Source organism: Marmota monax, unplaced genomic scaffold (assembly GCF_021218885.2).
Source record: "Marmota monax isolate L192 unplaced genomic scaffold, Marmota_monax_Labrador192_F-V1.1 WCK01_AAM20220418_F8-fsc00298, whole genome shotgun sequence".
Taxonomy (NCBI): domain Eukaryota; kingdom Metazoa; phylum Chordata; class Mammalia; order Rodentia; family Sciuridae; genus Marmota; species Marmota monax.
Genome location: NW_026694888.1, coordinates 290,870 through 303,632, shown reverse-complemented (window position 1 = coordinate 303,632; position 12,763 = coordinate 290,870). Strand labels below are relative to the sequence as shown.

At 41.5% G+C, this 12,763-nt stretch overlaps 1 pseudogene; it reads right to left on the bottom strand.

Annotated features, from left to right (window-relative positions):
• Nucleotides 1–1,013: 1,013 nt before the first annotated feature.
• LOC124080774 (signal peptidase complex subunit 2-like) lies at nucleotides 1,014–1,654 on the bottom strand (annotated as a pseudogene).
• Nucleotides 1,655–12,763: the final 11,109 nt, after the last annotated feature.

Genomic DNA, 12,763 nt, shown 5'->3' with positions numbered 1-12,763 from the left:
ATACCCAAAGGACTTAAAATGCTGATTTTAAGTCCTTTGGGTATAAAATAAGGAGTGGGGTAGCTGAGTCAAACGGTGGTTTCATTCCAAGCTTTCTGAGAAATCTCCATACTGATTTCCAGAGTGGTGGTACCAATTTGCAGATCCACCAGCTATGTATGAGTGTACCTTTTCCCCACATCCTCACCAACATTTATGGTTAATTATATTCTTGATAATTGCCATTCTGACTGGAGTGAGATGGAATCTTAGAGTAGTTTTGATTGGTATTTTTCTAAGTGCTAAGAATGTTGAGCATTTTTTCTTTCACATCTTCTTTCCTTTTATTGAAAAAAAATTTTAGAAAATGGGATTGGCCTTAATAAAGGGCGCAAACAAATCAACAGGGATATACTATGGAAAACAGACAATATAAAATCAAAAATGTCACTGGCTTCTTCAATTAGTTAAGAACACAAAATGTTTAACAGGCAGGTCTGTTTTAGACAAATTTAAAAGCTATATTTTGTGGGCTTTTTTGTAGTTTCCCCAAGTCAGATATATACACACCCACAAAAATGGTGTTTGAGGAAAGCTGTCATACACAAGAAGTTGTATCCTGAATTCTTCAGGAAACAGTTGTTGAAACAGGAATTAACACGAAGTCAGCAACAGGTTAACAATTTTTTAAAATTGAGTCTTCAAATGCTGCATGGCACGAAGCTAAACTATAGAAAATAATACTAGGTACAAAAAAAAAAAAAGTTTTGTACAGCTTTTAGCAAGAATGCTTTTCCAAAGCAAGTCAAAACAACACAATCAGCAGACCAAGGAAGCTACAGCTAGAAATAAGAGCTACAACTTCTCGTATCCGTGCTAGAAAATCCTACTTTTCCAGAAGAGACTAAAGTTTCAGGACAAAAAAGGGACATTTTAAACATTTCTTTCTTTACCTATTTTAAGTTCTGTTTCTTCCCCCACCCATCCAGTAATTCAGCATGATCCAGCAGAAAGAGGGCTGCTTTTAGAATTGGCTATATTATTTTTCTTTCTGTGGCAAGACTGGATATTTCAGGCTCCTATTCATCCAAGACCAGTGTCCCGCTGTGGCTGTGGTCAAAAGACTTGGTGAATTCGGCTTCCTGCTGCTGCTTTGTTCTCCCACTGATGAAGGTCAGTTTCTGTGTATATTTGTCATCAAACCTTTTGAGACTGGAGGACAGTTGCCAAATATCATCAGGATCCATCCCAGTAGGATCCTTCCTGTGAGCCACAAGAAAGATGCTCTTCTCCTTATATGAGGTATAAATGGTCAGAATCCCCATCATCACAAAATAGGATATGACACATAGAGCCAAAACTGGCTTGAACTCTGGAAAGGGTGCATATAATCCCAAATCAAAGCCACTATGGCAAAAAAACAGGAGATGGTACAGGTGGTGAGGCAACCGTCAATTAGCCCAAAATTCTCCACATACTTGTACTTTTCCAGAAGTACCTTTTTGGCAGAATCATCCAAAGAGTTTTTCACAGCTGATCCATCCCATTTGTTAATTTTTACAGGCTTATCATCAATTTTCCACTTATCTAACAAGCCCCAATGGCTGCCGCCTGTCCCACAGCTGGGGCCACCACCACTTCTCCCGCCCTGTGCTGCCGCCACCGCCGCCGCCATCTTGTCTCTGAACATTTTTTTTTTTTATATTTGTTGATTGATTTTATTTCTTCTGAGAAGTGTATGTTCAGTTCCTTAGCCCATTTATGGATTAGGTTATTTTATTTTATTTTGGTGTTAAGTTTTTTTTTTTTTTTTTTTTAGTGTTAAGTTTTTGGAGTTCTTTCTTTTTGCCTACCTGGGGTAGAACCCATGGACAGGGGCATGCTGAGTACACACCAGAGCCCCTGCTGAGGGAGAGACTCTGGGGAGCTTTCCAGGTGAATAGTAGGGGCATCCAGGGCACTGGCAAGCCGGGCAGAGGTTTCCAACTTCCTTGCTGCGTTGCTGCCTAGGAACGGCAGAGCGAGCATGCCGCAGCTTCATCTCTTAGGAATAATGTCAACGTGCTCACCACCAGCTGCCTTCCTCCCTGTTATTCTGCTTCTGCAGATGGAGTGGCTGAGGCTGAAGTTTATTTTCTCACAGCTCTGAACATGCAAAGTCTAAGAGCAGGACAGATGCCTGCTGAGAGCTGTCCTGGTCACTGCATTCTCACTGGGCAGAGGGCAGCACCCTCTGGTGTCTCTTCCTCTTATTAGGCACCAGCCCTATAGAGTGGCTCCCATCCTTGTGACCTTTGTTTCCACCTGAAAGTCCTAACTCCACAGTCACAATGGGGCTTAGGGCTTCAACAGAAGGACTTTGGAGGGACATTAATCTACTTCCCAAATAGGACTGTTTCGGGCCTGTCTCTGCCAGCCAAACCCCGCTTCCCAGCCAGCCCTCCTTGCCATTAGGACAGGTGTTTGAGTTCCTGTCCATGGAAAGAGCACATGCAGCTGGTGTACACCTCAGACCTCCGGTGGGCATCCTTCCTGCTCCGTCTCCCAGATACCTTGTCATGCAAAGGTGAGCCCTTTTGTGGGCAGACACTGCCAGAAGGAATTAGGGCCCTGAGTGACCCCATGGAGCAGAGCTGGCCTCCTTCCCTGAGCTATTTACACGAGGATGCTACATAAAGAAGCAGTCTGTCTTTCCTAAGCTTGGGTTTCAGTTGGATTTCTTTGTTAGAATAGCTTGGGCTTCCCCAGTAATACTGGTTCTCAGTTGGTGATTTTACCCCTAAGGGGGCATTTGGTGATGTTTAGGGACACTTTGTCATGACTTGAGGGGTGGGTGCTAAAAAATAAAATAAAAATAAAAACACAAGATGACCCTCACAGCATAGTTATTGAGCCTGTTTGGGGGGGGATACTGGGGATTATTTTTTATTTTGAGACAGAGTCTCACTGAGTTGCTGAGGCTGGCTTTGAACTTGCAATCATCCTGCCTCAGCCTCCCACGTTACTGGGATCACAGGTGTGTGCTTGATGAGTTAGGGAGCCTCAAAGGTCAATTGTGTGAGGGTGGAGACACTGTCTTATAACCATAGTAGAGGCACAGGGGGTCTTCCTTCTGTCAGTCTCTAAATCAGGATTGCAAGAGGGGTTGGCAGTTGTCCTGTGTCAAAGAAGGAAGTAAAGTTGAATCTGGAAGAAGTTATTTTCCATATATGTTATAAAAAGCACCAGGGACCAAACCCAGAGCTTCAGGTCTGCTGAGCTGGCCCTCTACCACTGAGCTACATCCCAATCCTCAATGCCACAGTCTGGCTGGGCACAAAATCACGAGCCACTCAAGCAGGAACAAAGTTTATTTTTTGAAACTGCCGCCAATGTCCGGTACCGCCCGGGCAGCTTTTTTCCACCCACGCCGCCTCCTCCCACAGAGAGAGCTCCTCCCCCGGAACTCCCTCCTCCTGTACTTCCCCAACCAATGGGAACTCTCCAGGAGTCCCATAGCCGGCCTAGGTGAACAGCAGGAGTCCAATATCCATATGAATGCAAATCTTAACATAATCATATCATCTCAATGGCTAGCTGGTGTCACCTTTCAACCAAAAATGCCATGCATCATATACTTGGCTCTTAGCATCTCCCCCCTTCTGTTTAAGTAACAAGCAATCTGGCTAGGGACCCTGCCTGTTAGGTTTGTCCAATTCAACATATGGTTCTTACCCGTCATCGGAAAACTGACTTTTAGGCGTCAGCCTCCTGTCTTAGGTTGATACCACTGCAATTGGATCATACCCGTCACTGACTACCTGTCCAGCATATAGCCATACTTGTGGATAGGACTATGTACCAGTGGGGGGGTGAGGTTCTTTGCCTCACCTCTGTTGGCCCCCAAATTTGGCCTTGGTGCCGGTGGGGGGGGTGAGGTTCTTTACCTCACCTCTGTTGGCCCCCAAAATTAGACCATCACTAGTAGAAGGGAGGAGGATACAGAAATGTCGTGACACCAAGTCAATTAACGGCTCCTAGGAAAAATTGCATCACTGGTGACACATCAGCAAAGATACGCTAGCACTACCATAATTCACTGCATCAACAAATAGATCACAAAGCATACAAGTGATACATAGTCCAGGCAAGTTCTGTAAGCAGTTCAAAGCAGAGGAATCTATCAATATGTCCATATCCTCCCCAAATAAAGCATACAAGTGATACATAGTCCAGGCAAGTTTTGTAAGCAGTTCAAAGCAGAGGAATCTATCAATATGTCCATATCCTTCCAAAATAAATTGACGCATTGATTGAGCATTACTTGTTGAGTTATAAATCATTGATGTATCAGTTTACACGGTTTGTTGTGATAACTCTTGAAGAAGTTGTAGTTTGGTTTTATCTTTGTCTTCACCGGCACTGGGATGAAAATAGGAATTTTGACAATGATGCTAAAAAAAAATATGTAACATTTCAACAGGTACTAAGAAAACAATATTTAGAACAATTTACATTATCCTGAACAGAATTATTAAATATAATGAAAAGGAAAGGTGAAAGTGAACAAACAGATATGTTAACCTTCTATTTGTTCATATATTAAAACAGTCCTCAACAGCTGTTTACCCAAATTAAATTAAACTATTAAAATCACGTGAATAATAAAAAAAAAAATTTTTTTTGGATCCATGTGCATGAGCGCTCCTCATATGTGATATATGGACATACGCACATACAGACATACAACACAAAACAGAAGTGTGCACACGTAACATATAACACATAAGACAATAGTAAAGGCCTTGTAGCTTTACCTAGGTGAAATCTCCATTGCAATGTTCAAAAACTCCACAGTCAAAAAATAAAACTGATCAGAAAAAACATTAACCTAGGTCTGTATGAGCTCAAAAATAAAATAGAACTTTATGATGTGGGAAAAAGCAATAATAAAATAGATATTGAAAAAAGCATCCTGGTTAATCACTGTCACAGATGTAAGAATAGCCAAGCTGGAGCTCTGGATATCAGCTGTTATGGATTTGAGTCGAATCATCTTCCTTTTGGTCTGTAGAAATTGCTTTGGTTAGTCTCTCTGGAATCCAAATCGGCTGCTGTTCTCCCTGTGGAAACACACAAACAGACCCCCCGACTCCAGACTATCACTGGGTCAGGACCTTTCCATTGTCCTGTTAGAATATCCTTCCAAAGTACCTTAGGCTTATGTACATTTTTTGGATACAAATGTCTTTCCGCAGCACTAAGCCCTGATGAATCCAAATTTAAAAAGTTTAGAGTAAAAAGGGTTATTTTAAGTTTATCTTTGGGGGATATATACCCCTTTCCAATTCCCTCCTTTTGTTTTAATAAGTACATTTTAATAGTTTGATGAGCTCTTTCAACTATGCCTTGTCCTTGTGGATTGTATGGAATTCCTGTTATGTGAGTAATGCCAAATGATGAGCAAAATTGTTTAAAAGAGGTGGACGCATAACCAGGACCATTATCGTTTTTTAACTGTTTTGGAACGCCCACAGTGGCAAAATTTTGTAAGCAATGAGCTATAACATCTTTAGTTTTTTCTCCGGCATGAAGGGAGCCCATCAGAAATCCGGAAGAAGTATCAACTGTAACATGTAAATATTTTAATTTTCCAAATTCTGGCAAGTGTGTGACGTCCATCTGCCAAATATGGTTAGGTATCAGTCCTCTAGGATTGACTCCAAGATTAACTTGTGGTAAAAAGGTCACACAATTTTGACATTGTTTTATTATTTGTCTAGCTTGTTCTTTAGTTATTTTAAAACGCTTTTGTAAAGTATTAGCATTGACATGGAACCTTTTATGAAAATTTATAGCTTCTTCTATTGTGGAGAAAATATGTATGTCATGTGCAGATTTATCTGCTAACTCATTGCCCAAACTAAGGGCTCCAGGCAATCCTATATGTGCCCTGATATGTCCTATAAAGAATGGATCTTTTCTGTCCCAGATTAGACTTTGTATAGTGGAAAACAAAGAGAAAACAGTAGAGGAAGGGGAAATCCTACCAGCATCTTCAAGGGATACTATAGCATTAACTACATACTGACTATCAGAAAATAAATTAAATACAGAATCTTTAAACATCATAAAAGCTTGTAATACTGCATTAAGCTCTACCTCTTGAGCTGATTGTTTGGGTACCAAAAATGTAAAAGTTTGATCAGGGGTAACTACTGCTGCTGTACCATTATTTGACCCATCAGTGAATATATTTGGAGCATTTATGATAGGGTTTTTTTTTTGTCATCTTCGGAAAAACTACAGGATGTTTAGACCAAAAAGACAACAAAGGATTAGATGGTAAGTGATTATCAAATGAAACATTAGATTTACACATGATTATTGCCCAAGTATTTAACTCATTAGCTAACTCATCAATTTGATCCATAGTATATGGAGTAATAATTTTATTGGGAGAAATTCAAAACACTCCCTTGGCTGCCTTTATTCCTTTGAGTATTAACTGTCCTACAGCCTCAGGATATCTAGTAAGAATAGTGTTAGGAGAATAAGATAAATGTATCCACAATAATGGACCTTCTTGCCAGAATATTCCTGTAGGAATACTTTTTGTTGGCAGTACAATAAATAATAAAGGCAAACTTATATCAATTCTATCCAAATGCATATTTTCCATATATGTTTCAATGATTTTTAATGCCTTTCTTGCTTCAGGCGTCAACATGCGGGGTGAATTTGGATCTGATGGACCTTTTAGAATATCAAATAAAGGTCCCAACTCTCCTGTTGGTATGCCTAGACAAGGCCTTATCCAATTTATGTCTCCTAATAACTTTTGAAAGTCGTTAAGTGATTAGAGTTGATCTACTCGTATTTGAATTTTGGGTGGACGGACCATGGTTGAGGATAATAAAACCCCTAAATAATTAATTGGAAGATTTAATTGTACTTTATCTATTGCTATCTCTAGATTATAATTTTTTAATAAATTTGTAAGTGTGGCATAACATTCTAGCAATGTGTTTTTATCTTTATGTGCCAATAACACATCATCCATATAGTGAAATATTTGTAGTTCAGGATTTTGATTTCTAAGTGGCTGGATTACTTTGTTAACATAAATTTGACACATAGTTGGGCTGTTAGCCATCCCTTGAGGGAGTACTTTCCATTCATATCTCTGATCAGGACCTTCATGATTTAGTGCAGGGATAGTAAATGCAAAATGTGGACTATCCTCGGGATGAATTGGAATTGAAAAAAAAAACAATCTTTAATATCTATAGCTAAAACATACCAGGTTTTTGGTAAAGCAGACAATTGGGGAATCCCTGATTGAGCAGGTCCCATAATAACCATCTCATTATTAATGGCTCTTAAATCTTGCAATAATCTCCATTTACCAGATTTCTTTTTAATGACAAAAATGGGAGTATTATGGGGAGATACGGAAGGTTGTATATGTCCCTCCGCTAATTGTTGTTTGACCAGGTCATGGGCTATTTGTATCTTTTCTTTAGTCAGGGGCCACTGAGGAACCCACACTGATCTTTCTGATTTCCAAGTAATTTTGATTGTCTCAGTGGCCCTTTCTGAAAACCCAATCCATGTCTATTTGTTTCTTGATCTATGTGAATTGGTGCTGTCATACCTTGTTCTTGTTTTTCTAATCTTTTTCCTTTCCTAAAGCCTTGTCTAGCCCTAGTAGTGGGCGCATTAGGATTGATGTTATTTGTTAATGTCAAACCTAATTGATCTAGGACATCTCGTCCCCATAAATTTATAGGAAGATGATCCAATACATAGGGCTGTATAGTTCCTTCACATCCTTCAGGATCCTTCCAATCTAATACCATTGCACTTCTATGGGGATTAGTTGCCACTCCTAGGCCTCGAAGCGTTTGAGTGGCTTGTTGTAATGGCCAATGTTTCGGCCATTCTTGATGAGATATGATGCTAAGGTCTGCACCTGTATCAAGTAGCCCATTAAAGTCATGTCCTTGAATATTTAGTTTTAGCATGGGGCGAGAATCTAGATTTAAAGACAGCATAGCCCAATCTACACCTGTGGAGCCTAATCCCCTGGAACCTCTTTCTACAGTACGACTGGAAAATTTATCATGCAGGCTGGGTATTATTAGTAACTGTGCTATTCTATCTCCTGGTGAAATTACTGATATATCTCTTGGAGAACTAGCTATAATTTTTATTTCACCTTCATAATCGGGATCAATTACCCCAGGACTTATCATAAGTCCTTTTAGTGTTGAAGAACTGCGTCCCAATAATAAGCCTACTGTTCCTTGGGGAAGAGGTCCTTTTACTCCTGTGGGAATGATTTGAACTCCCATCTCTGGAGTTAGTACTGCTCTGGCAGAGGCGCAGATGTCCAACCCTGCGCTCCCTCTAGTTTGTCCGATGAGGGATTTAATGGATAATGCATCCTGGGCACTACCTTGATGGTGTTGCTGGGTTCCTCCACTGCCCCGTATATTTGTGGTTTTGGGCCCCGGAGCATTGGGCCCTCCAGTCCGTTTTTTGGCAATGGAGCCTGATGCCTTTCTCCACGATATCGTGGGTAAACACTTGGTCCTTGTCTGTTTTTTGATAACGGAATACCCTCTATGGTGGTTTGAGAACGGCATTCATTAGCCCAATGTTTCCCTCTATGGCATCGTGGGCAAATACCCCGTATTCTATTCCTTTGATACCTAGCTTTGTTAAACCCTCCTCCTATGGGGCAACTCCTTTTAAAATGTCCTGTTTGATCACAATTATAGCATGTTTTTGGCCTGGCATCTAAAGCCTGTTGTACTGCTGCTAAGACTTGCCCTTGTTCATTAATGTCTCTACATAATTTAATATATGTGTTTAAATCTTCATGTTTCCATGGTCTGATGACCTCTCTGCAGCAACGATTTGCTTGGTCATAAGCCAGTTGTTTTATAAATGGCATTGCCTGTTCTGTATCTCCAAATACTCTAGATGCTGTCTGAATAAGCCTATCTACAAATTCAGCGTAAGGTTCATTAGCTCCTTGTATTACCTTAGATAATTGTCCTTGTAAATCTCCATGCCCCTGTAAAGTTTTCCATGCCTTAATTGCATCTACAGCAATTTGTGCATATACGCCAGGATCATATTCAATTTGTTGCCGTTGACCCTCATAAGGTCCTTTTCCTAATAACATATCTAGATTTCTTTGAGGGTAACCGGCTGCTGCATTTCGCCTAGCTGTCTCCATGCAAAATTCCTCATTGGCAACCTTCCATAACAAATATTGTCCTCCATTTAGCACAGATCGACACATGTTAGCCCAATCTGCTGGCGTCATGTCTAAGTTGGTAATGGATTCGACCATGCTCACAGTGAAGGGTGCTTGTGGCCCGTAGGTTGTTACAGCCTCCTTTAATTGCTTCACTGTTTTGAAATCTAAAGCACGGTGAATTCATTGCCCTCCTGCCTGCTCAAGTACAGGGCATGCCAATCTTTAGGGTCCTGCCTCAGGGTTCCGTCCATCAACTATGGGAGTTGAGGGCCGCTCAGCTGTAGATGGAGCTGTTGGTTGAATTACACCCTCTGGTGATAGAACGGGGTTAGTAGCAGCCTCCTGTTGTAATTCCCCGCCTGATGGTTGTTTTTCCTCTAAGCTTTCTTTCTTCAAATCTTCCTCTGTCTGACTAGCTTGAGAGACCTTCTCTTTCGCTTGACCTAACATGTTTTCTACCATAGTCTGGACCTCTAACAATTTACTTAACAGTCTTTCGGTTTGTTTTTTACTAGTTTCTAATCTACTATAAAGGTAACACAACCCAATAAGATAGCATAAAACAAAACCGAAACAGAATGAAACAAAAACCGAACAAAGAATAGTTGTATCAATTTTCTCTTTCTCAGGGCCGAATAACTTCAAACCTTGAGCCAACCATTTTTCCCAGTTTGCCTGAGAAAATTCTAGGGATAGGCAGCTTGAAACAAAAACAAGATAAATCAAAACGAGAACACATTGTATTTTGAAATGGTCACCCATTTTGTTGCCTTCCCTCAGGGGCGAGCAATTTTACTCACCTCCAAGCTTCAGGCGTTCCCCGTGCAGGCCGCCAGTTGCCTCAGTCTGGCTGGGCACAAAATCACGAGCCACTCAAGCAGGAACAAAGTTTATTTTTTGAAACTGCCACCAATGTCCGGTACTGCCCGGGCAGATTTTTTCCACCCACGCCGCCTCCTCCCACAGAGAGAGCTCCTCCCCCGGAACTCCCTCCTCCTGTACTTCCCCAACCAATGGGAACTCTCCAGGAGTCCCGTAGCCGGCCTAGGTGAACAGCAGGAGTCCAATATCCTTATGAATGCAAATCTTAACATAATCATATCATCTCAATGGCTAGCTGGTGTCACCTTTCCACCAAAAATGCCATGCATCATATACTTGGCTCTTAGCACCTCAATAACTTTATTTATATTTTATATATATATTTAGAAGAAATAGGTAAAGGGCATACAGAAGAAAATGTTGGAAAGGATATAAATAGCCAAACAATATGTAAATAATACTTAGCATCTCTTCACATTCCCATTTAGGAATTACAATGAGAGGGGCTGGAGTTGTAGCTCAGTGGTAGAGCACTTGCCTAACATTTGTGATGTGCTGGGTTTGAGCCTCAGAACCATACAAAAATGAATAAAATAAAGGTATTATTTCCATCTACAACCCAAAAAATTTTTTTATAAAAGAATTACAATGAAAACTTTGAAGTTTGTTGCTGCTACTTTTTCTTTTGTTCCTCACAAGTTAGAGTTTTTTTTTTCTTTTTTCTTTTTTTAAGCCTGATGAAACCTGGAGTTGGTGAAAATACAAAAAGCACAGGTGGTGGGATGTCACCACCACCTGTCTGGTCCTCCCTGGTGGGAGCAGAGTCGGGTACCCTTCCCTGGCAGGTGTGCAGTGTCAGTTGGCCTAAATATCCTCAGCTGTTTGAAGCGTCATATTTAGAAGGTGGTACAGTCTTTGAAGCAGCAATGCTGTTTCTGATGTGAATCTTGAAGCCCTGATGAGCCCATGTGGTAGGCAGGCGATGACCTTTTCAGCCTTGTATGGTTACCTAAGATCTAATTCCCCCCTAGGTACTTGGTTGGCCCCCACGACTCTCTGGGCCAGTGGAATATCATCAGATGAAGTCTTGGAACAACCATGGTGCTGTCCTGCAGCCCCATCCTAGCCTCCTTTGGACCTATTTCTGGAGTCCCCGAGCATCAGGTAAGGTGTCTACTAGCTGGGACTGCTGTGCTGGAGAGGCCACAGGTAGGTGTTCTGGTCCATGATGACAGCTGAACACAGCCTTCTAGGCCCTCAGTGACTGCTGCTGGGAATGAGATGTCAGTAGATGTACATGGAATAGGATTCCACAGTTGAGTCCTTATGAAATCCCTGCCTGAGAAACTCTGGGACATAATACAGTGGTTCTTTTACGGCATTAGATTTTCAAGCAGTCCATCATTCGGTTCTAGATAACTGGACTGAGGGATACATACCGCTATGTGTATAAGCTTGTTCACGGGTCATAATACATGTAAATGAGAAATTGGAAACAAAGGAAGTAGTGTCTGTCACTAAGGAGTTTGCGCAGGGGTGTACACCAACACAGTGGAGTGTACCTGGTAAGCAGGCTGAAAGAGTGGTGAAGGGTGGCCACTGTTCATGGACAGTGTTCACAACATGAGAAACAGAAGCTGAAATCCCAGTGGCTAGAGAGGCTGAGGCAGGAGGATCACCAGCTCCAGGCCAGCCTGGGTAACTTAGTGAGACCCTGTCTCAAAATAAGAAATAAGTGGGCTGGGGCTGGGGCTCAGCGGTAGTGCACTTGCCTGGCATGTGTGAGGCACCGGGTTTGATTCTCAGCACTGCATATAAATAAATAAAATAAAGGTCTATCAACAACTAAAAAAAAAATATTTAAAAAAATAAGAAATAAAACAGCTGGGGGGTGTAGCTTAGTGACAGAGCATCCCTGGGTTCAAGGCCCAGTTCTGGAGGGGAAAATAAAACAGACCCGAACTGATGACCTCACCAAACAAGATATTCAGATGCCAAATATACATATGAAAACCTGTTCCACACCAAGGTCATTAAGGAATTGCAGATCAACACAATGAGGTACTTCCCCACCTTTATTAGAATGGCCCTGATCCAGAACTCTGACTACACGGGACACTGTGAGAACAAGGAGCTGCAGGAGCTCTCATTCATTGCTCCTGGGAATGAAAGATGGCACGGCCCCTGTGGAAGACGGGCTGGGGCTGTAGCTCAGTGGTGGAGCGCTTACCTACCATGTGTGAGGCACTGGGTTTGATTCAGAACCACATGTGATAAATACAGCCCACTGACAACTAAAAAAAAATATTTTAAAAAAAGAATGAACTATCCAGTCACAAAAAGACATGGAGGAACCTTACGTGTGTATTGGTATGTGAAAGGAGTCATCTAATAAGACTGCACACTGTATGATTCTGAAAAAGGCAAATTTTCCAGACATGGAGACAGTAAAATGAACCATGGATGCAAGGTGCTGAAGGGGAAACGGAGCTGGGTGAGTGGGTGGAGCACCGGAGACTTAGGGCAGTGAAACTATTGTGTGTGCTGTGGTGGGGATACTTGACATGCACCTGCCAAAATCCAGACTATTTCACACCAAGAGTGAACCCGAAATGTAGACTATGGGATGTAGTTAACAATAATGTATCAGTATGACTTCATCCATTGTAACAAAGGTACCCTGAGAATGGAAAATATCTGTAATACAGG